Genomic DNA, 24,355 nt, shown 5'->3' on the forward strand with positions numbered 1-24,355 from the left:
GTGTCCAATAACATTTGTACTACAGGCTACCCGTTGCAAGCATGACACAACTGTACCTGCACATCACTTCTAAATACTGCCTCTTTGTTAGAAGGATTCATAGATGCCCATTCTTACTACTGCTTTGTACAGTTAGTCACATTCATTTCATTTCACAATCTCAATATTATATGCTTTCAAGACTGAAATACTTAATATCTTTGGAATAAACACATTGTAATATTGTCCTCCAAGTGTACATATGCAGTGGTGGCGAGCTACATGTTTCCACAAATATTTATTTATTTATTTATTTATTTGATTGGTGTTTTACACCGTCCTCAAGAATATTTCACTTATACGACAGAGCCAGCATTATAGTGGGTGGAAACCGGGCAGAGCCCGGCGGAAACCCACAACCATCCACAGGTTGCTGGCAGACTTTCCCACTTAAGGCCGGAGAGGAAGCCAGCAGAGCTGGACTTGAACTCACAGCGACCCCATAAATCAGAAGAGTATAGTTAAAACAGCTAAAGCTCTTGCCAGAGACTTGTGAACAGCAAGACGTACTGCATGTCACCCAAAGTTTGGTATAACAATGAACTGTCAGATGCACATACAGGCATTAAAATGATACTTTTGATGGCAATACTGAAGTTTTTCTGAGAAAAAATTACTCAAGCTTCACAAAACACTCTTAAGTGGACATATAAGATGGATGAAGAAACCAGAATCAAACAAAATGTGTCACTTTAAACATGCTAAACTTTAGGTGAAATACAGTAGGTGAAAGTTCAGACACAACTAAATGTAAAATGTGATAACTCAATTTAAGTAAACAAGAAATTTCCAGGGTATTGGTAGCAAGAATTTGAAGTTTTATGAATCCTTGAGTTAATAGACTTGCTGCCACTTTCTGCACCTCTAACCTGCAAATAAATGCACACTTATTGTGCAGTACATGCACACACCCATTATTTTATAAGAGCTGAGATAGTTCCTTGCATTGAGAACTGCATAAACGGGCTAGGCTTGGTCATAATTCTGCAGACAGAAAGAGTGTTGTCCAGTATGATCAAAGAGTACTCTATTGCCCACAGGAAGAGTAAGGAGCAGGACAGGCAGTTTGTTAGGGAAGGGGACAGGGGGGAGGCTTATCATTTTCAGTAATCAGACCTTTTCTGGACAAGACAAGTTGACCTCTGGCTAGGACACAGCAGGGCTAAAAACAGGAGTTTCACTATTATAAACATTAACTGTTCCACCTTTTCATACACATGTGTGTGTGTATTTATTTACTGTTCTTTATCCTGCTGTAATATTGCTGGAGTGGCAGTCTGCCATAATCATTCATTGATTCATTCATTCATTCACTCACTGCTAGTTTATCACATGTACAACCTGTACAAGAACTGTCCAATAAGCTTACATAGAGCGAATTGATGAACAATGTCTATAATGTAGACTATATTTCTCGTGGGAGGTGCACTGACTCATAATGTTGCTCTTTTCAAATTCCTTTCCACATTTTCGAAATAATTCCTGCATGCAGTGGACGACACTTCTGCCTTAGTGGTGTACTTGATGATAACACAGAAGATATCTTGATGTGTAAATGTTCGTTAATTTGTTCCATTGACTCGTACACTGTCATGTATGTGTATCGGTGTTTGTGTGCAGATAGACCTGTATGTTGATTGACTTTGTTTACTTTCAAGATGTATGTATGTATGTATGTAACTTAATAAGTTGTAAGTCACATTATGTAGTTGTATGTAAAAGCCGATAAAAGTTAAGACAACATGAAATAATACACTACCACTGTATTTTTGTTTATCTTTGTAGTTAATTCATTGTGGATGCCAAAGCAAAGTGAACTGGTCACTCCTGTTCAGCAAAAAAATAAATGTTGTGGAGCTACACAGCATTGATGTGGTAGCTGTCTGCTGGATTCAAATGTGAAATATCAAAATATAAGCCAGGGCCAATCAAGAAGAATACAAGAAAGCAATAACAAGACTGTCCCTGTACAGACAACTTTGTATATACATGTATAGTTTACACATGTATTACGCATCAGATCAAGGTTGAACACCATCAGTTAGTTTAATGGGTGGAGCAACCTGGAGAACCAAGAGTAAGCCCGCATCAGGCAGGCATGTACATACCATAACCTCATAGACATTTATACAGCATCTAACCACAAATTTGACAGAAACCATTTCTACTGAAATCAGGAATCCCATTTAACTTGATGCCGACATTTTTGCATGTATATGAGTGTTATTTCTGACATGAAAACTCCCCTTTTCCCACGCCATTTCCAAAGCCTTTTTTCAACGTCCTTTTCACCAGCTACTTCTTTCTCACACTGCTCACCTAAACACACTCCAAAACTATCAAAGGAGAAAACAGGAAATATGAAATCTGACAACAATCATTGATTTTTCATCGACCCAACACTCCCAATATTTCATATTTGCATTCCATTTACTATACCTGACAGCAGCAACAACAACAGAGAACAATGGTAAATCCTTAGCAACAGACCTGTACTGAGACTCCCTCTGGCATTACAGCTGCTTTAGCTCTTCAGAAAATTACCTAAAATGTCAGAAAGCAGTTGGTTAACCCATCATGCTTCCTGTTTTACAACGGAAATCATTTCAGATATCCTGTTGTCCACTGATGATGTTCTTGCATCAAGTACTTTTAATACAGCTTTAAATGCCAAGGGTGAAAGGCACAGATTGAGGCAATGCCATCCAAAAGGACGTCATCGCCCATCAAGCGATAGGTTACTTCAGCCCTGGGGAGGTTTGTTACATGTTTGTCACACAGAGCTGGGGAACAAACAGAAATCACGTGCGCTGTTTCCCAACCTCCTGGTATTTAAAATGATGAAGTTTTGATCACCAAATGATTGCTGAATGAATAAACGAATGAATACAGCTTGGTTAACATCACCATAATTAGTTGTACAGCCATACTGAGGCAAGCAAAGGGTGATAATTGCAACTGTTGAAAGAAACAACTGAGTCATCACTTTATTGTAGTGCAATACACTGCCAGTTTAAATCTACTGCTATTTCTTCATTGGACTGGACAGAAATTATAAACATCATTTTTCTGTAATACATGTTTACTTTTTGACTGTTGTTTAATGGGATACTTAAACAATGAAGGTCAGTGCATTGGAGTAAAACACTGATCTTTGGCAACCGAGTTGCTGATAAATTTTACTGCTTTTCTGTGACCTATAAACTTGCATGCCAATTGGTGGTCATCAAGAAACGTGGCCTCATCAGTGCCATCAACTGCTAATGGTCACCAAGGCCCTATTCAATAAGACCAGAAGCAGGGGTGATAATTTGCTGTCTAAAGTTGGGATTGAATATGCAACACTGATGACTATCACAGACAACTATTCCATTTCCACTCTCATCCATAGATTTAGCCAGAATATGAAAGCAGGCATTTCCAACTTTTCCCTATTTTCCCTATATCAATTTTGTCAGTATAGGGCGTCTCATAGACACGGAGACACCTATGCTTCCTGGCTAAACTTATGCTTCCTGGCTAAACCTATGCTTCCATCCTACAGCTGCTTATGTAACATAGAACAAATACATGTACATGTACCAAGTGCACATGTACTTCAAGTAATCGTGTCATTACAAAAATGTAGACTGCTCTACTTGAGAAATGTGTAGCTGGTATGTGTCAGGGCATGATTGTTAGCCTTTGTCAGCACAGATGTACACATACATGTACAGATATCTTGTCTAGCCTTGTTTGTCTAGCCTTACACATATATTTACAGCATGAGTTTTGAACAGGACAGCCGCAGCAGCATACATACATGAAACAGGAAATCTATATTACTGAAAAAACGCTGGGAAATAGCCATATGTTTGCATCTGAAATTTGCCAGTCCACAGGAAACTAAGGCAAGGGTTTAATGAAATGCCACATTAATAATACACAGTAAGATTTACACTTCGAAAAAATGTGCAGATTTTGTTTTTCAAAATGTTCATTTTTTGGTTTATATGTAGTGAACTACTGTAATTCACTGGACCAGTAAGGACCCTATGAGGTAATGTATCAGTTTCAGACAGAGCAAATACACGTCATTTCCACTTAAAAGACCTGATGTACCTACATGCATATGTTATGATTGCAGATCATTATTTTCTCACAAAAACTTGCAAACTTTAAATGTTAACTACATGTATATTATTGGTTGCAGCTATATAAAAACTATATTATTAGATAAACAACAATATTACCTTAACAGGTGTTAAACCGGGCAGCCTGGGTCTGGACTTCATAGCCACACAGTGCACTAATTTGACCTCTCATAGAGATGTCCTGCATGCAATGGTCATGACCCCAAATGTCCAGTCCTGTGGCTATCAAACAAGCTCTGATTGGTCATACGCACTGGACATCTGTGAGTGCCTATCCTATTTACATGGCTGTATGTACAATGTATTCACATGTTAAACAGCAAGTGGCACTAGAGTCCCAAATATGGCACATACATTATTCCAACACATGTCCTTGCATGCTAAAATCAAGAGTTCGGCCAAGGTGGAATGTAGTTTCAACATGTGGCTCCCTTTCTATATTACAACCTGTATATCTAAAGACTTATGCCAGAATGTTCACAGCTTTCATTCAAGAGATTTCACTGAGCTAAAATTGTGATTTTGCTTTACTTAAATAAAGTTGTCTTTATGCACTCTCATGGTTGGGTTCAAATTTAAGTTCAGGATTGATCTCACAAGCTAAGACTAAGGCCAACTCTAACTTAAGGATAAGCTTAGCAATCCTGGAGCCAGGACTACCTGTATATTTCCCATTTCCTACTGAAAGAGACTGAATTATAAGATAGCTTACATATTTTTGTGGACAACGTCTATTGAAGTCATCCAAAAGATGCCAATATGTATTGTATAACAGTTTTTCAAAATCGGAAAATCATACATGAAAAGCCAGTTACAGAATTATAGTTAGAACTTATATCAGTGTTTTACACATGCAGCACATGAAACATGCCCATGAATCTGTTGAGAAATTACTTCCTATATTTCCATACATCCACATACAGCTGCATGTACCATGTTTACATGTAAATCTAATTCCCAGCCCATACACCCTAAGGACGTCGTCATGTGACTGAAAAATTGCTGAGCACTACATTAAACCCCAAGCACTCACTCACTCACTCATTTCCTCCCTCCTTGTCAGAATCAGTATAGGGGTATATACTGTTAAACTTCATCCCTCGATAAGAAGCTGTTCTACTTCAATCCTTGACAAGAATGACACTTAAAACTGTAGTCAGAATACAAAGATGTAGACAGCTGAAAAAAGGCTCAACTGTTTTTATTATTCTATCATTTCTCCACATCAGGAAAAGCCTACTTTGATATCTATGTAAAAACATGTATATACTTGTGTACTTGATAGGTGTTTAGCTCCTTACTGAAGAATTGTCATAGATAGTTAACTGGAGTTTCCAGAGTAAACCACTGCCTTTGTACATACATGTATACCTGACAATTTACATGTATTTATTTTATTTATTTAAATTTGATTGGAGTTTTATGCCGTACTCAAGAATATTTCACTTATACAACGATGGTCAGCATTATGGTGGGAGGAAACCGGACAGAGCCTGGGGAACCTACAACCATCCGCAGGTTGCTGGCAGATATACCTGACAAACCTCATGACATAAACCCCCAGCCTAATTAAGGAGCAAGAGCTCGATTCAAGCCTATGAACTCATTTGTCAATGGTCTGTCAGCTGTTGCCAACCATCTCTTTCACCCTATGAGCCAACCAGGCCCCAATATGGGGATCTAAAACCATGGTAATTTAACATGGGAAAATAACGCCCCTTTCAAAGCAGGCATTGGTTGGGATTTCTTGGCTAGTAGTAGTGGAAAATAAAGAAAATATTTTATTAATTTCTGTTTTATTTGCAAACATATAACTTTAGTCCTATCTTGGCCATCTCATACATGTAACCGGCACAAAAAGATGCTGTTGACAGTTCTAATAAACCAGTACAACCTGAGGTGCATTTGGCTTATACATGTATACAGTGCCTATACCATACTACACTACACATCTATACATCTTCAGTGGTCAAACTGTTTACATTAGACAGTCCTGCCTTGCTACATGTGGCTGTGTTAGCCACCTGTGCCGCAGATGGCAGGTATATTATACGCCCTTCACTCCCCTTCTCTTTCCCCCCAGACCCCTGCATGTCTACAGCAACCTGTCAACATGCCTTTCTGCCCAGCTACCCATCAACCAGCAGTGCCAGAAAAACATTCCTAGTGTAGGCTTTCTGCTAACTAGTACCTATAGATCATCTGATAAAGAGCTTAGCTCTGTTCAAGTACAGGTTATCTGTATATTTCTGTATAGACCTGGATATTATGCAGCATGGATTGTGCCATTAAATGAAGTCCATAATACAAAAGCAGAGATACCGCCAATAAACTCACAATCAGGCTCAGTTATCTGATTAATTTGTTTAATTTGTCATCTTCAGATGATCTGATAACTTTGCTGAAATACTGAAGTGTCATCAATGCTACATTTACTCAGAATATCTCAGCTTTTGCATTATGCTAAGTTAATTGGTGGATGACCAAAACTGAAATATTTCCATTTACATGAAATAAAAACATTCTATTAATTGATGTCCGCTTTCCATTATTTTGTACACGTAGCTGACACGTGACCATACATGTATAATGAACAAGTGCCATTAATTAATGACCAACTTTACATCACTTTGTAGCTGACGTATACATGTACATGTATAAGGGCATGTATATACATGTACATATAATGAAAATGTGTCATTAATTCATAAGCAATTCACATGACTTAGTTTACATACATGTACAGGGGCATACATGTATTTGCTGAAAATTAAAATGACGTATTAAATAGAAAATAAAATTTCTGAGTTAGAACAACATGGGAAATCACCTACATGTACCAGGCTATGTGTACCTTGGCTCGCAATGCACATACTCAGTGTACATGTGAATTGTATGTGTAACAATCCCCATGAGCTTCCCTATTCGTGTACATGTATAGTAAAAATACCTTTATCTATAGTAACAAAAATCTGAGTTTTTGGAGGGCAGCTACTGTAACTCTTCAACCTTTTTGCATGTTTGCAAGTCTATTCTTTATCCCAGTTTATTCTATAGGCATTATTCTGTGTAAACTGATAAAATTACAGTTTTTGTGAAGCCCTGAAATTGGCCAATCCAACCAATGTAGATTTGTCTCAGCTAAAATAAACTGCACTGAAAGTTGATCTTTCATATGCAAAAAGGTTGAGAAATTAAGGCATGTGTATTCATTTAAAAGTGTATTTAAACTGGCCATATTTGACTTCCTTATTTGATAAGTGTTTTATTACGTATGCAATACTCCTGTTCAATATCTCAATAAATACTAATGCAAACGACACTTGTCAGGTTTACTGACATGATTGTTCCAGGAAACTAGGCAGGAACCTTTGGAAACTTAACAGTTATCCAATGTCATGTACTCTACAAACTTCCTTGAAACTAAGCCCAAAAATGATCCAGAGGGAATTCTGTAACACATAATGTCAACTGTCAAAACCTAGTTTTTTGAACTGGAAGAGAGGAAGTAGACCACTTCATTAACAAGGCCCAGTGAAGGCTTTAAAACACCGTACCTAGCCTTAACATAATTCTTAAACACTGAAGAGAAAGTTCATACAACCCTGAGAGAGTATTCCTCCAAACTTAATACATATACATATACTTGTAGAATGTTCCAAAGAATGGCAAGTACATGTATAGGTAATGCTCCATGGTTGAGATGGTTAGTGTGCCAGCACAGTGCAATGACCCAGAAGCCTTCCATACCAATGCAGCTGCAGTGAGTTCAAGTCCAGCTCATGCTGGCTTCCTCTCCGGTCGTATGTGGAAAGGTCTGTCAGCAACCTGTGGATGGTCACGGATTTCCCCTAAGCTTTGTCCAGTCTCCTCCCACCATAATGCTGGCTGCCATCTTATAAATGAAATATTCTTGAGTACGGCAAAAAACACCAATCAAATAAATAAATAAACAATGCTATTTGTCAAGTATATTATATATTCAATTACATGTATATAATTCCTGAACAGTCAAAACTGACTTCAAGCAACATGTGCCTTCATACGATTCATACGATTTCACTCAGGAGAAAGTTCATACAACATGTGTTGCAGTATTCCTCTAAACAGCTCCTCCAACATGCAACATTTAGACAACTTCTACTGTTCAAAAGAATGGCAAGTCCCTGTGCATGCATATGTAATACTGTAGGGAGAGTGTTTAGGACCCAGACTAATGCAGCCGGGAGCACGCCAGGCTTGTCATACTTCACCCACTCTGACCCTGCCACCAAGTAACTGGCCTCACCACATATCCTAAATATTTACCTTAACACCTTATACACACACACACACAATGCTATACCCTAATTCTTCTAAAATTTGGGACAGATATTTTTAACATTGAAAGGAGAATAATACATTTCTTTCCCAGTTTTTTGGAAAAATAAAGATATGAGTATGTTGTTCATCAGATGGTCTAACAAAGTGAGAAAACAAAAAATTCAATATTCCTGCTAGAATTACATATATAATGGCCAAAATATATAATCACAAAAATTAAAAGAAATAGGGTATATGTCTTCCTGAAAGTTACAACACCCTCTGTGTACATGTATGCTGGCCACTTGTTCTTGTACTCAGAAGGAGTGTGTCTCCAGGCTTGGTTTGTTTGTTTTTTTTAGTATGTTTTAAAGCCTTCATATGTTGATACAGCTGTTGATACTGGTCAAACTACAGACATATACATAACATCAAACTACCCTAAATGACTTGCAATTTCGCTCACAAAAGTGTGTTTTTAGAGGCAAATAAATGTAACAAAATCTTAATCTTGGTGCTGAAACTTATAATTTTCCAGTAGAATATCACCCCATGTTCCAAGCACACCTCAAAACACCTTTCTAAAATCACTAGAACTGTCAGAATCAGGAAAAATTACCATATTAGTCATGTTCATTTAGGGCATATACATTTTTGCAAAATTTTTTTGGCCAACCATTTTCTTTGTATACTTAGCCTACAAGTTGATACTTTCTAAAAAGACATGAACAAGTTAGGCAAGAACAAAATTTATAGCACCCAATTTTTCTGCCTTATGTAAGACTAAATCCAAATAGAAAGGCTTATCGGATACACCATAAATGCCTTTAAAATCTTACAATGCAAATGACACAACAGTAGGTGACCATCTTCTGAGCTTCAAAACATCTACCATTTTATCATCCCATGCAGAGACAGCCTCTCAACATGTGCCTGAGCGCTTGTTACATGTAAACATACAAAATGGGTGTAGAGAAGCAGAAGTCGTGCCTATAGGCTATAAACCAGACAAAATGACCTCTATGAAATGAACGGGTCTGTGTTTCCACCCACGTTTCTAACCTCATGACTGCCACTCCACAAATGTACAGTACTTGTCATGCAATACCTATAGTTCCATCTAAACAAGTCACACCCTGAAAACTGAGCTAACACAGTGTAAGTCATACATGCTTTGTTTGAGCTCAAATCTCCTTCACCATTCACTATAGTTACATGTCCTCTTTTAGAGAACTTGAAAATTCATTTGAAACCTAGCGGTAGTTCATCAATTGGTATTGTGTCACACAGGGTTAGAGTCCCAGAAGCACATGTAGGTGTCATTTAGAGGAGAAGTTCAGAATTACATGCCACAAAAGAAGTGCGCAAGCCTAGTGTCATCTCTACATACACCTTCAGAATCAGAGCCTGTTCACAAGTCCCATGATACATTATGATGTTAATGACATCCTGGTGCATCACCATCCAGAATTTAGTAACAGATTCCAATGGATCCAGATCATTGACCTGCTTGTGTTAACATAAAAAGTAACTGACCACCCCAAAAAGATTTCCTTATCACATGTAATACAGGAGCGTTACATCACCATGACCTCCCTTTCAGCCTTGGCACCAATGATTTACAGCAAAGTACGGCAAATCAGTATATCTTAACATGGGACAGGTGTATATACAATAATGAAAATTATTCACAAAATTTTGTTCACTATTCTATGCACCTGTCCATTTTAAAATTTATAGCCATAGCACCATGAAAATAGGCTAACACAGTGTGAAGAGACATCACCAGTTATGATATTCTGTATTATTTCCATGTAGCATTGGTGTTCCATGCCATGCTCAAGACTTTTACACTTATTTGACAATGGTCATGTTTATACATTGAGGAAATCAGTGAGCTTGGTGAAAACGAAGGCCCTTTACCACGTACTTGACAAACCTCCTGGCTTAAAGCTGCAGCAGTACCATTGAGCGCAGCCAATAAAACCCATTTCTGCAACCCATGTATCAATGATTGTTGAACTATTATACTCTCTCCACTGCCCCATGTACATCTCCCTACACACAACTCATGTTTTTGGCATCTACATCCACACAGGGCAGCAGGTGGAGGACCAGAAGTCAGTTGGTTAAGTTAGATCTACAATGTACATGTATCTTTAACACCACCTCTGTCCTCAGATCCTTCAAGGTGGATTCTGTGTATCATCTGTTTTCTACTGCATCTAAGAGAATTAATGGCATACTGCCAGTCTTTACCAGCTTGTAGATTCTCCTGCCCATGGAAGCCTGAGTTATCTGATATCCGGCTGACTCCAGTATGGGTGTCAGAGGATCAACTCTGAGGTTACAAGATAAAACAAGCAGACTAATTAGCCAATCAACTCTGGATTAATCCCTGACAATAGGCAGATGTATGAGCCTCAGAGTGCAATCCTCAACATTGAAGATCCACAATTTAATGGCTTCAGTACAAGGCATGTGCAGTATGTCATTCTGCTACCAAAGTCCAACATAAACGGTATATGAGCACATAAAAGCAACCTTAACATGACTTTAAAGGCAACTGAAATGCCACATTTTATCCCCCTAGAGCTGTCTGTTTTACGAGCCTAACTGATTTTTTGCCCGATAACAGGCAGATTTTGTTCAGGTAGGATGGGCTAGGCTTCAGTCAAAGGTCTTGAGAGAACAACATGTACGTCACAGTGCCTTAATACACAAAGAGCTATAAAAAATTAATTTTCAGTTTATTTATGTTTCTAAATCTAGCGAAGATTAATGAAGTGCTTGAAGTTTTTTGTTTATAAAAGTCATTAAAAAAACTTTACATTTTTCTAGTACTCTATTATCCTCCCAAACAAAAACATTATTCTAAGATCAACAGAACTCTCAGAATCAGGCAAAAAGATTAACTTGTCATGGACAAAATTTTAGGTAAATACACCTTAAAGTATTGATTTATTTATTACCAAGATTAAATTAGATTTTAGTGAATTAATCACACCATATCCCAAGATAATATATTCAATTAACGGTCAGATCAGCAGATGGAAAGTGCTTTGACTCTGAAGGTGAATACGAGTGCCTAGTATTAAAGCTTCATATAACAGGACACAAAAAATCTTGACATGAAAAAGCAGATGTTTAGCCATAGTCCAGGTGTCAGATATCAACAGTACATGTAACAAACTTTTTCCACAACATTGTTTCAAAATTGCATCTCATCTCTTATACATGTATAATAATGAGTACATGTAAATACTTTACTACTAAATACTTTAAACTCAAAATACTTTACACACAAGCACAATGATTCTCCCTGCATTACTACAAACTTCCATCATTAATGTATATGTATAACCGTCTATAATTTAGACACAATCAGGTCTGAATTCTACAATGACTCACTGTTTAAATGTGAACTTATATAACACGGCGGTGGGTAGATCTAGGTCTGTTAATGACAAACAGAAATTCTCTGCTACATGTACACTGTGTAGGTGTGGGCATTTAATGCTTTAGGCAGAGTACATAGAGCTACACGTATACCCTGTACTCAGTACATTTAAATGCATACCTACATACATGCCTGAAGCCTGAACTTCACTTAATACCAATTTATACATGTAGTGGATCTCATGCAGGTATCACAGCATTTTCTACAAATTCCTATAACAGCTGCAGTCTGAAATAGTATGCATGTATAGACACAGTACTTGTATTGCTGACTGGTCTCAGTACGTTAATAGTAATTGAAGTAATTCTGATCAACATGCCAATGTACAGTCTGCAGTCTGACACTAAGTCCTTAAAGTCAGTGTGCATGAATTATCTGTTGCTGGAGATATGTGTATTTGGGTGTAAACACCATACATGTAGGTTATTCACAAGCTTTATAGTGGTGTTTTACATCATTATGTTGATCATCAGGACAATCACTGTTTGCATAATGATAGAATAATGACAATACGTCAAACTTGCTCCGTCGCCCGCAACAATTTTCCAAAATAGTTTGACGGTTTAAAGGTACAATTAGTGTTCAAGGTGTTTTGGGGAAAATTACCGACAAACAAATATATATATATGACAAAGAAGCCAAAAAAAGATTTTACTAGTAGTTGCAAACAGAACTTAACCAAAGTTGGTTATATATATGTTGGTTAAGTGAGGATTTGTACATGAATACATGTACATCTATTTTACAACCTCAAACAAATCTAATCTGACTATAGTATACCCATTCAGGGGCTGAAGGATTCAAGGGTACGAGGAAACCCGTTTTGTACTATCTGTACAGGAAAATTCTCCGATAATGAATCCAATTAACCAGCAATGAGACAGGCTTATATATTAAGGCGATACATTAGGTAGGTGTATTAAAGTGTATTATGACTTATGACTGAATGAGATGGGTGAATGGGCACTCCCATACAGTGTACGTGTCCACCCAAGCTTGCACTTAATGGGACTTCTCTCATAGGTATAACTTCACTAGTAACACCTCAGTGGTTTGTTAGTCTGAAGTCCGACATGGCTGCCCTTAGGCTTGTCCTGTCCAACTGTTTGATATCGAGTTCACCTCAAGTCTCAAGTTGACCAGGGCCCAGGTCAAGTTAGCCGGACAAGGTCAGCTATGGCCAAAGGGTTTATAGTCTTACCTGTAATGTTCACAGGCCAGTACTCTGGACAAAGGCTGTTAGCCCACAGGTACTCCCTTATAGTGCTTGGACAGGCACAGCTACAGCTGCGTGTTTTGAATCCCTGTGTTGTTCCCCCAGTATAAAATGACTCCCACCGCCACGGCCCTGTAAATGCTGGCAGTGGCTAGCGCACGACCAACCACAAGTAAAACCTGACAGCCCAAGAAAGGCAGGAGAATGTGCCACCAGCCAAACCAGTCCACCAATCCCTACACAAGTGAAAAACTATTTCTTAAAGATCTGTCTGACACTGCGGAGCTGTGTATAAAAAGCTGGCAGCCTGTCACTAACTCACTGACTGGCCTGCCCGTGTACAGTGCCACTGCTGACATGAGCCTGCACACTTTACATGTTCTACCAGCCCATCAATGCGCCTTCCAGCCCTATACAGGAGCCACCAGTGCAGGCATAAAACATGAATACAAAACCGGACTTCAAAACTCGTTAAGGTCTATTTTTACATGTGTCTTAAATTCCGAGGTAGAGGAAAGTAATTTAAGTAGGAGATGTGCAAACCAGTTCTTCTGGTCAGAGAGCGATGTAAACTTACACCAGGGTTTATTGTTCCCTTTGTTTACCAAGTCACTTATCTGTCACCCACCTTAAGACGCCTGCCTCACAACAGTTCTCCTTGACAAAACCTTACATTTAATTTGCCTCTAGCCTCACCCCTGAGTCTGCTAATCATAATAAGGGAAGCATGCAACCCAACAGTCTTTACTAACAATACAACAGCACAGTTCAGTTCACACACACACAGAAGATACTAGCACACATCTACCTCATTTAATGGCAATTCACTTTCAGCTCACATGATAAGTAGTAATTAAAAACCAACAAGATCAGCAAATAAAACCATTATTTGCAACATTACTCAGTGATGGTGTAAGAGTTATCTCAGACGCGTGAAACATGACGCATGCATGACATGTCACAGACAGGTCATCTAATGGTACACAAACAACACTGGAGCCTGCAAGATGACAAACATCCACTACCTTTCTAAGATGTTTACCTTGGAGTAGGCTAATTAGATTCACACCAAACTATTAATTACCTCTGTTTAACTCACATGCATTTTCCCTTCCTGATGTGGCCTGACACAGTTAACACTTCACATTTTGTGTTTCATGACACTATCAGTTTCAGCCTTGACAAGAGTAGAGTTCTTCCATTTGACTAGACTAGACGTTTCACACTTGACTAGACTACATTTTGCACATTTTTCTAGTTCAGACATTTTGGATTAAACCTTATTAATCACATTTGATTAGACAAAACGTTTCAAATTTAACCTGATTCAAATTTGACATACATGTAGCTACACATTTCACACATGGCTAGACTAAATATTTCACCCTTCAAAACTATGGAATCCATATGTGTTTCAGAAGATGGAACATGTTTCAAATAACCTATCCTAACAATATCCAGTACTATAAAGTTACATATAGGTTCTATGCACATGTAGATGGCTACATGTATATCCAGGAAAATATAAACATAGTTGTTTAATATACTTTTGTAGCCCAAATTACACATATACACTGTTTAATGCCTCTATAAGCTGCAATGAGTATATCCCTTTAGATTAATTACCCTGAACTTGTCGGTCAATAAAAGACCCACTAAGGTCTTAATTACAACATTAATCCCAGAGACTTAATTTAATATGTAGCTGCACATCAGATCCATATAAACAAGGTAAATTTTGAATCTCTACAAGAATTCTGAATACCATGATGTGTTGATACAATTTTAAACATTAAGGTAAACCAAATCCCTGTGAAATGAAGGGTGGGGTGGTGAGGGTAAAAAACATTTATACTACAGAAATGTAAAATTAATTTCCTGTCAAAAGATAGAGAGCTACCGCATGCCACAAGTCAGAGAAACAAATCTGGGTTTATGTTTCAATAACTGTTCAAATTCTGATTCTCAGCCAGTATGATGTATTGTATAACATATATGTGCTACAGCCACTTGTCTACATGAAAACCTAGCTGAGGTTTAGGCAGAAGACAAGATGGTGAAACTCATTCCTCAGCCTCTCTCTGGCACACACTTCAGATGAAAAGACAGCCGCTCCTTCTAGGTCACAGGTTGAAATTCCTTTTTTTCTTTTAGCTTCGCTCAAGCAAAGAGAAAACTGGTCTGTCAACATTACTTGATGCACTTGAAGCTTCCCTTTAAAGAGATCTTTAAAATACATTTGTCTATTACAGAGGGGGTTTATCCAGTTTTGACGAGACAAACAACTTTTGATGCAGCACCAGAATTCTGCAAGTAATTTGTACTGCTGTACTTCAACCCAGACAAATTAACCGCCTTTTTAATTTGTGGCATACTTTTTTTTCTGCACCATTTTAGAAAATGGGTGTGTTGAGTAACAAAAGAATGGTCAGAGTGCCCATCAGCAACGAAAGTCAAATCACTTTGTCACTTCTGTAGATGCTTCATTTTAGTACACGTGCAGGTATTTACACAAGTCCAAAACTTTACAACCGCAAACTCAAAATTGACCTTTTTTTCTGGTCAAATTGAGTTTACTTGTAGTTTGAATGCCGACTTTAACCTAGTATTGAGTATAATTCCACTTTAAAGACCGGTTATTTTGTGAACGTGAAAGTATATATGAAATTTATATATATATATATATATATATATATATATATATATATATATATATATATGAAATAAATATTACAGAGAAAGTTTAATTTCATTTGAGGTTCATTTCTGATCATGATTTTATTGTTGGTACACACATATACTTTTACAAGTATATCATCAAAATCAGAGCTATACATTGTATAATAAAACAGTTATAAACCACAGTGATGCATGTTCCATTGTTGGTTGTTATATTAAAGGAAAAAATCAAACTAATACACACTATTTTTATCAAAAGTTAACGTCTGCAAAATACAGAGATGAGGCCTATCCTCCTCAGACTAGAGATACATAATGAAACAGTTACAAACCCTGCATATGACATCAAAAATAAACAACTTATGCTAATAGAAAGACTGGGCCTACCCTGATCAGAGATACATGTATAATTATAACGAAACAATTATAAACCATCCATGTTCCATTGTTGATTGTTGTATTAAACAAGAAAGCACTTGAAAATCTTCCATACAGGTACACTGTATGCTTGGCTATGTTGTAAGTACACACGAGAGCATCACCTCAGATCACTGAATAGACATTTGTACTTCAGGAAGAAGTATTTTGCACCAAGTAATATACATAAATAACGCTATATCATTTGCTTCATTTCCAACTGTTGACGTGTGACCCATGTGTCATTTGATATTTTAGGCTTAAGCTTTTGAATATTAAGTGATTAACAGAAAAAAAAAAGAAAAGAAATTTTACTATGAATAATGGAGGAGGTTGTAACCGGTTACATTTTCTTTGCAAGCAACTGATTCCAAAAGCATGTGTGATGCTGTTGTTGCAGCAATGCAGGACACATTTTGCTCACTGTGACAGGCATACCTAATAGTATAGGAATTAATATTCCTACACTTTCAGTAAATGCTGATAATTTAATCAGATTATTGAATGGTTATAAAGCCAAGTGTGAAACTGCAGGGAGTGAGCTTTGGCTTACCAGCATGCTGACATGTGAAAGTTGAGATGAACTCACTCTAACATTTGAGAATGGCATCTTAATTTTTTTTTCTCTTTACTTCATTTAAATGAGAAGAAAACTTAAAAACACGACACTATAGGCTGAAAAGAGCACATTTTTTTCTATCTGGTGATGCCTGCTGCATAATTTTGCAATTTTTCCTCGCCACACACGTAAAGCCTGAAAACGGCAAAGCTGGCATAAGTCACTGAGTACATAGCGTCCTCCATCTTCCAACACCCTGTAATTTATGCTGGGGGTGTGTAGCCAATAAGTTGTTAAAACTGCTGGCTTGTTCGTGTAAACTCGGAACCTACGTCCAACATTCCAGGTCATCAAACCGAAAAGGAACTGTACTGTTCCCTACCTTCTGGGAAGAAGAGTTCTACCAGAAATGTACGAACTGCACTTCAGCGGTTTCCAACGGCAACTCTCCTCCTAACATAGAAGACTTCAAAAGTAATTCTTAGGCAAAATGGAGTCGCCCACAGCGGATGTTGGCGCGGACTTTATTTATAATTCATCCACTTGAGGTACAAATTAGAACGTTTTTTATGACATGCACCTGCGAGGAGATGCACTCTTTTCAATGTTATATACTTGATATTTAAATATTCATCTCCTTCAATAAACATGATTTTTGATGACGTAGGTTTGATGCAAGAATCTTCCATTTTGGGCCTGTTATTACAAAATGTAAGATTTACATGAATCCGTTTCAATCTGTCATGATGATTACTCGGCCCTAAGAGATATACACCTGTCCACCACTGAAACACAAATAGTAAATTCACGACTTGATTAAACCAGCTGCATGCTCCCTACATAAAACCGATACATGTGTCAGCTTTTTACTGTTAAACACAGTATTTTGCACTGTATGCTGTGTTTTTTTGGGGGGGTTTCTACAATGAATCTGTGAATCTTACACATGAGACATCACATTGCATATGCTCAGTGCACAAGGCTCTGCTTCTCCTGAGTTATGCAGGTCAACACGCAGACTTAATGAGGCAGCCAGATAGACATGACTCTGCAGGACTGACCATAAACTTGCTGAAGACAAATGGTTACGTGATTAGCATTACATGTTAAAAGGTTGCTTGATCTCAAATCTTCTGTGATGGAGGTCCGTCTTTGAACACTGTAGGTGGGAAAAGCAACACGGCTTGAGTCCATTTACGAAATCACGGCTGACTACATTGGCTTGTCACGGATTCATACATTAATGATTGAAGTCAGCGCTACACCTATATGATTCGAATGCAATTCAGTTTTTATCCAAAAATTTGAGTATTTGTACCAGAAAAACACAGAATTGAGGGGTTTTTTTACCGTAGTATTCGGTTTTTAACTGAATTTTACCACCGAATACCGGCGTCTAAAATTGATGCGTATGAATTCCTAATGTACCACTTTTCTGCATGTATCACTTGTACAGGTATCGCTTTTGTACATGTATCGCTTTTGTACTGCAACACACTTTGTAGAATTAATTGGCTTTCTTTTTAGTTGAGCACTAAGGCCCCTAAATGTAGAAAATGAATGATCCCAAATCTTGAACTAAATATCAACAGGTTTTTATTAATGAAAAGAACAGGGTAGACACTAGCTACCACATCCTGTGCTACATTCAACTGACAGACAGCTGTTTTCTCAGTCATCAGCTAATAAATTCTGCTTTTTCTTTTTTTGATAACTTGAAAAAGATGAAAAAGTTTTGCCACAACAATTTCTACAGATCCCAACTCACAACTATTACAGGTACACTGTCCTTCATACCACGTGTAAATAATTACTACAATGGAAACATTCATACACGTACATGTAAATAATATGAGTCAGTTCAGCTAGTATTTTCTAGAAAAGCATTTTAGCATTATTTTCATAATAATTGTGTGCACAAATTCCATTGAAAAACGTGCTTTAGACATCAAAAAGATTTAAGATTTTTTTATTTCACACAAACATCTAAGTGTCAGGGCTGTGACTTACATGTAGTTTACAAAATGTTGTCAAGATGTAAAACACATTCAAGGGCCATATTAAAGGTCACCATGAACTTTGATATAAACATGAATTTAAAAAAAAAAACAGCACAGGTAAGATCCAGATACTTTACTTTCCACCTCAGAACTATCTCCATCATTTATTTATTTATTCTTAAGGAGGTTTACATTGTTCTAAAGAATATTGCCTTTACAAATGAGTTTTGTAAAGTGTTACAAATCATCTACCTTCAGACATGTCAGAACTGATTAAAGCTTCTGTACAAAATCAATGCACAGGTGAACCAACACGAGTTGGATTTACACATTCAAGAAGTCTTAGCAGAGAGAGTGACACTGTACATGACTAAGCCAGTCAGCGCTCTTGTCGAAGAAACAAAACAGTAATGAACTTTACATGTACGGTACCTACAAAATTGAAACGTGATCACTGTAAATTTTATCACTGATAAATTACAGCGAAATAGAAACTAATCATGAATGAACCTGATTAGAGCCTAACCCCAGCCTCAGAGAGCAGGTTTCTGACCCTTAAAAGTGCATGTTTTTCAAAGAACTTTCCAGGAACTAATGTCCTATATTTTCCAGAAATTTCAAGGACTGAATGGTGTAAATACAAATATTTATGTCCTAGATTAATCAAAACTATTTGTTGCATTATTTATTGGTCCACTTTGAACATAATACAACATTATATTTTGTACTGAAAGATCCAGTACTTTCAAATACATATCACAAGATAATCTCTTTGTTTTAGGACTTTCAACTTTTAAAACCTTTGAAAGACCAGTGGGAACCATGGAAAGGGAATTTTCAAGATTTCCTTACTGCCACTGTTTTTAGGACCTTGATGGCAATGCTGTTAACAGCATCCATAAGGCATCTTTATGGGGGAAATCCGTCGCAGATAATATACTGCCTTCCACTAATAACATAACACATATGCATTGGATTCCTTTTTCAGGTCAATTTCTGCACATCACATGTGTGTAAATTTCGTTACAAGTCGTTGCAATGCTGAAGGTTAATAGTGGTTTTACTCTCAATTCTTCTGTTCCTCCAACCATGAAAATGAATGACCATGGTCATTTGTAACAATAAGGGAAAAACTGATATGCTTCAGTAAAGCTTACAGTACACTATATTGTAAAAGTACAAGTTCATTTTGAGCATGGACGGTGTTTACATGCCTTTAGGTGTTACATGTTGAAACAATGCAAAACGATTATCAAGGATCACGATTGCAAAGTACCACTAACGATAACTTTTTTGGTCTGACTACTCTGTTTTATGCTGTCTCTTGTTGTTCTCATTTAGTGTCAAAATGACAGCTGTAAATTCCATGGTATAAACAAGTTGGAAATATACCTGTATCTTGTCAAGGTGTATTATCAACATCTGGCGCAATCTTGCTTGCTTAGATAAAGCGCCTAGATTCACAATAACCTCTTTTAAGGATATCTCTGGTTTCACTTGACATATAAAAGCAGATGATTTAAAAAAAAAAAGGTTACAAAAAGTAATTTTTATAGTTTTATTATAGTTGTCCAAGAATACACGTACTCTTACCCCTGTACACGGAACAATCTGACATTCACTGTCCATCAGTATCCCTCAAATATGACAGTCGAGAACCAGAAATTTCAAACTGCTCCTGTTGCATTCATGGCACTCAGACTAACTCCTTCCTCTATTTTCTAAGCTCCTGATTGAATATGGGATACAAACTATTGAACTGACTACTCCAAGAAATGGTTGGCTTACAATTTTTTACTTTCCAAGGTGAATTACTCCCAATCTAGAGCGACTTATGGCGAAGAGCGTTACACTTTACCAAAGATGAGGAAGCAAAGACGATAGATACTTCCAGAGATAAGCAATGGATGAAGATAGCTTGTTACTGAAATTTAGCTGCCATCTCAAAATTTCAAGTTCAGTAAGTGGTTTGATCCATGACATGTAGTAATAAATTAGCTTTGCTGGGCTCAACTTTGCTGTATACTATCACAGCTCTGTATTCATATGCTGAAGACAGCACAGGAAGTAAAAGATGTTAAAGGTAAGTTTATGCAATAAGATAAGGCTGTGACAGTATATGTAATCAGAGCTTTACAGAGCTACATGTACAGTAAATAACAAAGTAATAAAATACTCTTGAGGAATGACAGCAGTAAGAACTGCCATACTAACATTTACCACCTGATGGCTTGGCTAATTCTAGTCGGAGTGGTTAGTTCTAGTCGGAGTGGCTAGTTCTAGTCGGAGTGGCTAGTTCTAGTCGGAGTGGCTAGTTCTAGTCAGAGTGGCTAGTTCTAGTCAGAGTGGCTAGTTCTAGTCAGAGTGACTTGCAGTTGAAAATGTGAAGAGGAGGATTTATTATTTCTACACAATATTAGAATAGGCCAAAAGTTGGCTGACCCAAATAACCCACTTCTAATGAGTAAAACCGTCTGAGGTTCGTATTTTAGTTACTACAGTGATAAAAAATTAGTCCTTCTAGACGGTGCTATTTTAAAATTCTGACATGACCCCCTCTCAAAAAAATTGCTTCACATTTCCAAACTTCAACTCAATGGGAACGATCTCCATGAAGTCCGTGCTGAAGGCACGCAAACTTACCTGCACTAAAATTTCACGTTCTTGTTTTATGCCTTTTTGGGTTGAATTAAGAAAGTTGTTCTTGCAAACCACAATGAAAATATACGTTTTCTCAACGATGTCAGTGCCAAAACTCAGATGCATTTCAAACCCAGAACGGCAAGGCACCGATTAAGTTCTAGCAGTCAATTTGACCACAATGCAGCGAGTTAATTAGTTTCATTGATGATGGTCGTATTAAGAGATTCCACCATAAAATTACATGTAATTGAGCAGAGGAGGTCAGTTAGATTACCATACTTAGGAAGGGGCTGGCAGTTTAAAATCTGTGCCATGTTTGTTGAGAGGCAGCGATGGGTTTAAATGTTACGATAAGTGTCAGACTTTGATTGTAGCAGACCGAGTCCATCTAAAAAATTGGTACGTAGATCCATGGACTATGACTTAACTAGTTAAATAAAATCATAACAAGAGTTAGTGCAACATAAAGACAAATACTGTAGACTACGAAAATGACTGTGATACACATTGTCATGCCTTCATCCATATGTTAACAGAAGTCAAAAGATGTTAACATCTACCATTTTGAACAAGTGGTCGACAGTCCGTGTTGTTGTTGTTGTTGTTGTTTAGTGTCCGTGATTCCACACGGTCTTAGAGCTGGGACGTTAACGATATGGTTCTGTGAGAAAAGAGGGCTAGCCACGATTTAAAAAAAAAAAAGCTTACCGAAAAGTGTCACATAGGTCCTCCTTTATGATCCCGCCCGCAAACACAAATAAAGGAAGACGAACAGATGCCACTTGCTTTCTCGCCTTGTCGTGCTAAGAGGGATGTCTCCGGAGTACCCGGATGTAGGGAATCCCTTTCCGCGCTAAGTTTAGCCACTTGAACAGATTGTTCCCTTTGAGTTATGCCCCTTTTCATGCGATAAAACCGTTTTAAATATGTGGCTGACGGCGACGTTTAGCAAAAGATAAATGTCAGTGTTTATGAAGATTGATATTAAAGCCAGTTTACTTCAGGTGTAGTCTCCATTGGTGGCGTTTTTTTTTTTTAGCTTGGAAGCTATTTTAATCCCTAAAGCTTCATGAGTTTAAAGCGTTAGAGAAAAAGTGATGAAAGTTTTATGGGAGCATGAGATATATAGAGAATATGTAATGAATGACCCTCGATAGGAAATTTATTAAACTCGAGTAATAGCTCTCATGTGGATCATGCGGAAGACATCAGATTACACTTACACCGGGCCAAGCAGTTCTCTCCACGTGGATGCCTTGTTCGCACACGACGACCATCTGGACCATTTGGGAGCTGCCTAGCACGAAAAATGGCAGGGACTTCCCCTTTAGAGTATCAAGAAACTGACAGGTGGTATGAGGAGAAGGCCGGTTCAGGTTCTCATCCACGCTCATGGTGGATATACCTGATGCTGACGTAAAATGCTTTAAGAGATATCAAATGGCGTTTTTATTGAGTAAGTTCAACCACTGATTCAACACTGTTCACTCCAGAACTATACCTTCTAAAGCCATTGTTTCACATCAAGACCAGTGATGACAGAAATGCATGTGTGTTATCATTAAAACACATGGATTCCAATCATTTTGTCGTTTTTCATTGGCCAAAGGGTCACACGTTTCACAACCAATCACATTTTACACTCTTTTATTACAGAAGAACATTAATCGCATGTGTACAAAAACGTCAGATTGAAAACCGGAAGGAGGGGGGGGGGACTTAATTAAGTTCTTTGTGTATACTTTTTATAAATTTTCCAACATTTAGTCTCTTCCAAATATCAGACACAAACATCCTGTAAAGTATGTTCATTTGCTTGTCTGGTCATGGGTCTTGACATATACATGGTTTCAACAATATTCCTGTCATATCGGACCGTGTCTCCTAGTATCAGGCAGTCAGTCTAGTATAGGCCTATACACTGACCTTATAGCGAAGTTCATTGGTTGGAGAACAACGTCTCTTCTTGCCTAGCCAAGAGATGAATCGTATAAATGGAACATACGCTACTGTATGAAATACACAAAAGTTGTGTATATTTGTGATCTTTATAGTTGTGTTCTCTAACATTCTACTCTCTTCAAAAGAAAAAAAAACCTATAAAGTTTGTTTGTTTGATTTGTGCTTAACATCGCTTTCAATCTTATATATTTCGTTCGCTTGTATCAATACTTGCGTTTTCCAGTGTCACTGAAAACTCTTGATCGCTTCTCTTTGAAAGATTGGTTGACGGTTGGTATACGAATGCCTGCTTCGATACATATATTCGACAAGAGCTAGTGTAGGACAAACATACGCCTAAACCCTTGCATGACCGGAAATTGTTCACTGCTTGTCTTTACATGAATCCATCCCAATTTATTACTTATACATACTGCGTTAGTACTCTTTGTGGTTTATGTTACACGTTGTTTTGGAAATGGGTCCAGCGATAATTCATCCGGAACGTCCATAATGACTGACGATTGGTACGTATGTATTTTTGGGGTTTAACGTGGGGTCCATGCCGTCAAAGTGCTGCCGCCACTAGCAAAAGCATCATACCTAAAACATCAAACATGACACCCCACCCAGTCAAATTATACTGATACCGGGACAACCCATTGCTCTAACATTCCAGTGCTCAGCGAGGAAGCAACAAGTACCATTTTTAATGTCTTTGTTATGACCCGACCCGGGTTGGATCCGGGGCCTCCCGCCATCGAGTTGGACGCTCTAACCATTAGGCCACCGAAGCGGTCCTGGCGATTGGTATAAATACGATTGTCTCTTTCAACTCCTATAGATTTCAGAAGGATTGCGTCTTTTGTATAGATATTATTGAAGTAAATATAAATGCAGGGAAGGTCTGCATGGCTGAGAATTTGAAAGTTTTTCTATAGATGTAATACTGCGCATAGATTGGTA

At 37.7% G+C, this 24,355-nt stretch overlaps 1 protein-coding gene across 4 annotated transcripts in view; it reads right to left on the reverse strand.

The window, feature by feature from the left end:
* The window catches only part of LOC135469610 (KN motif and ankyrin repeat domain-containing protein 1-like), a 47,480-nt gene extending 25,217 nt beyond the window's left edge, over nucleotides 1–22,263 (reverse strand). For 3 of the 4 annotated variants that reach the window (XM_064748113.1, XM_064748115.1, XM_064748111.1), the window contains exon 1: nucleotides 22,157–22,263. The gene's annotated coding sequence lies outside the window, so the exon portion shown is untranslated. Of the gene's footprint in view, nucleotides 1–13,135; nucleotides 13,410–22,156 lie in introns of those variants that run through there. The other variant, XM_064748112.1, reaches the window with a different exon arrangement.
* Between the last annotated feature and the right edge of the window lie 2,092 nt (nucleotides 22,264–24,355).

The sequence above is a fragment of the Liolophura sinensis genome, chromosome 7, assembly GCF_032854445.1.
Source record: "Liolophura sinensis isolate JHLJ2023 chromosome 7, CUHK_Ljap_v2, whole genome shotgun sequence".
NCBI classification, from domain to species: Eukaryota; Metazoa; Mollusca; class Polyplacophora; order Chitonida; family Chitonidae; genus Liolophura; species Liolophura sinensis.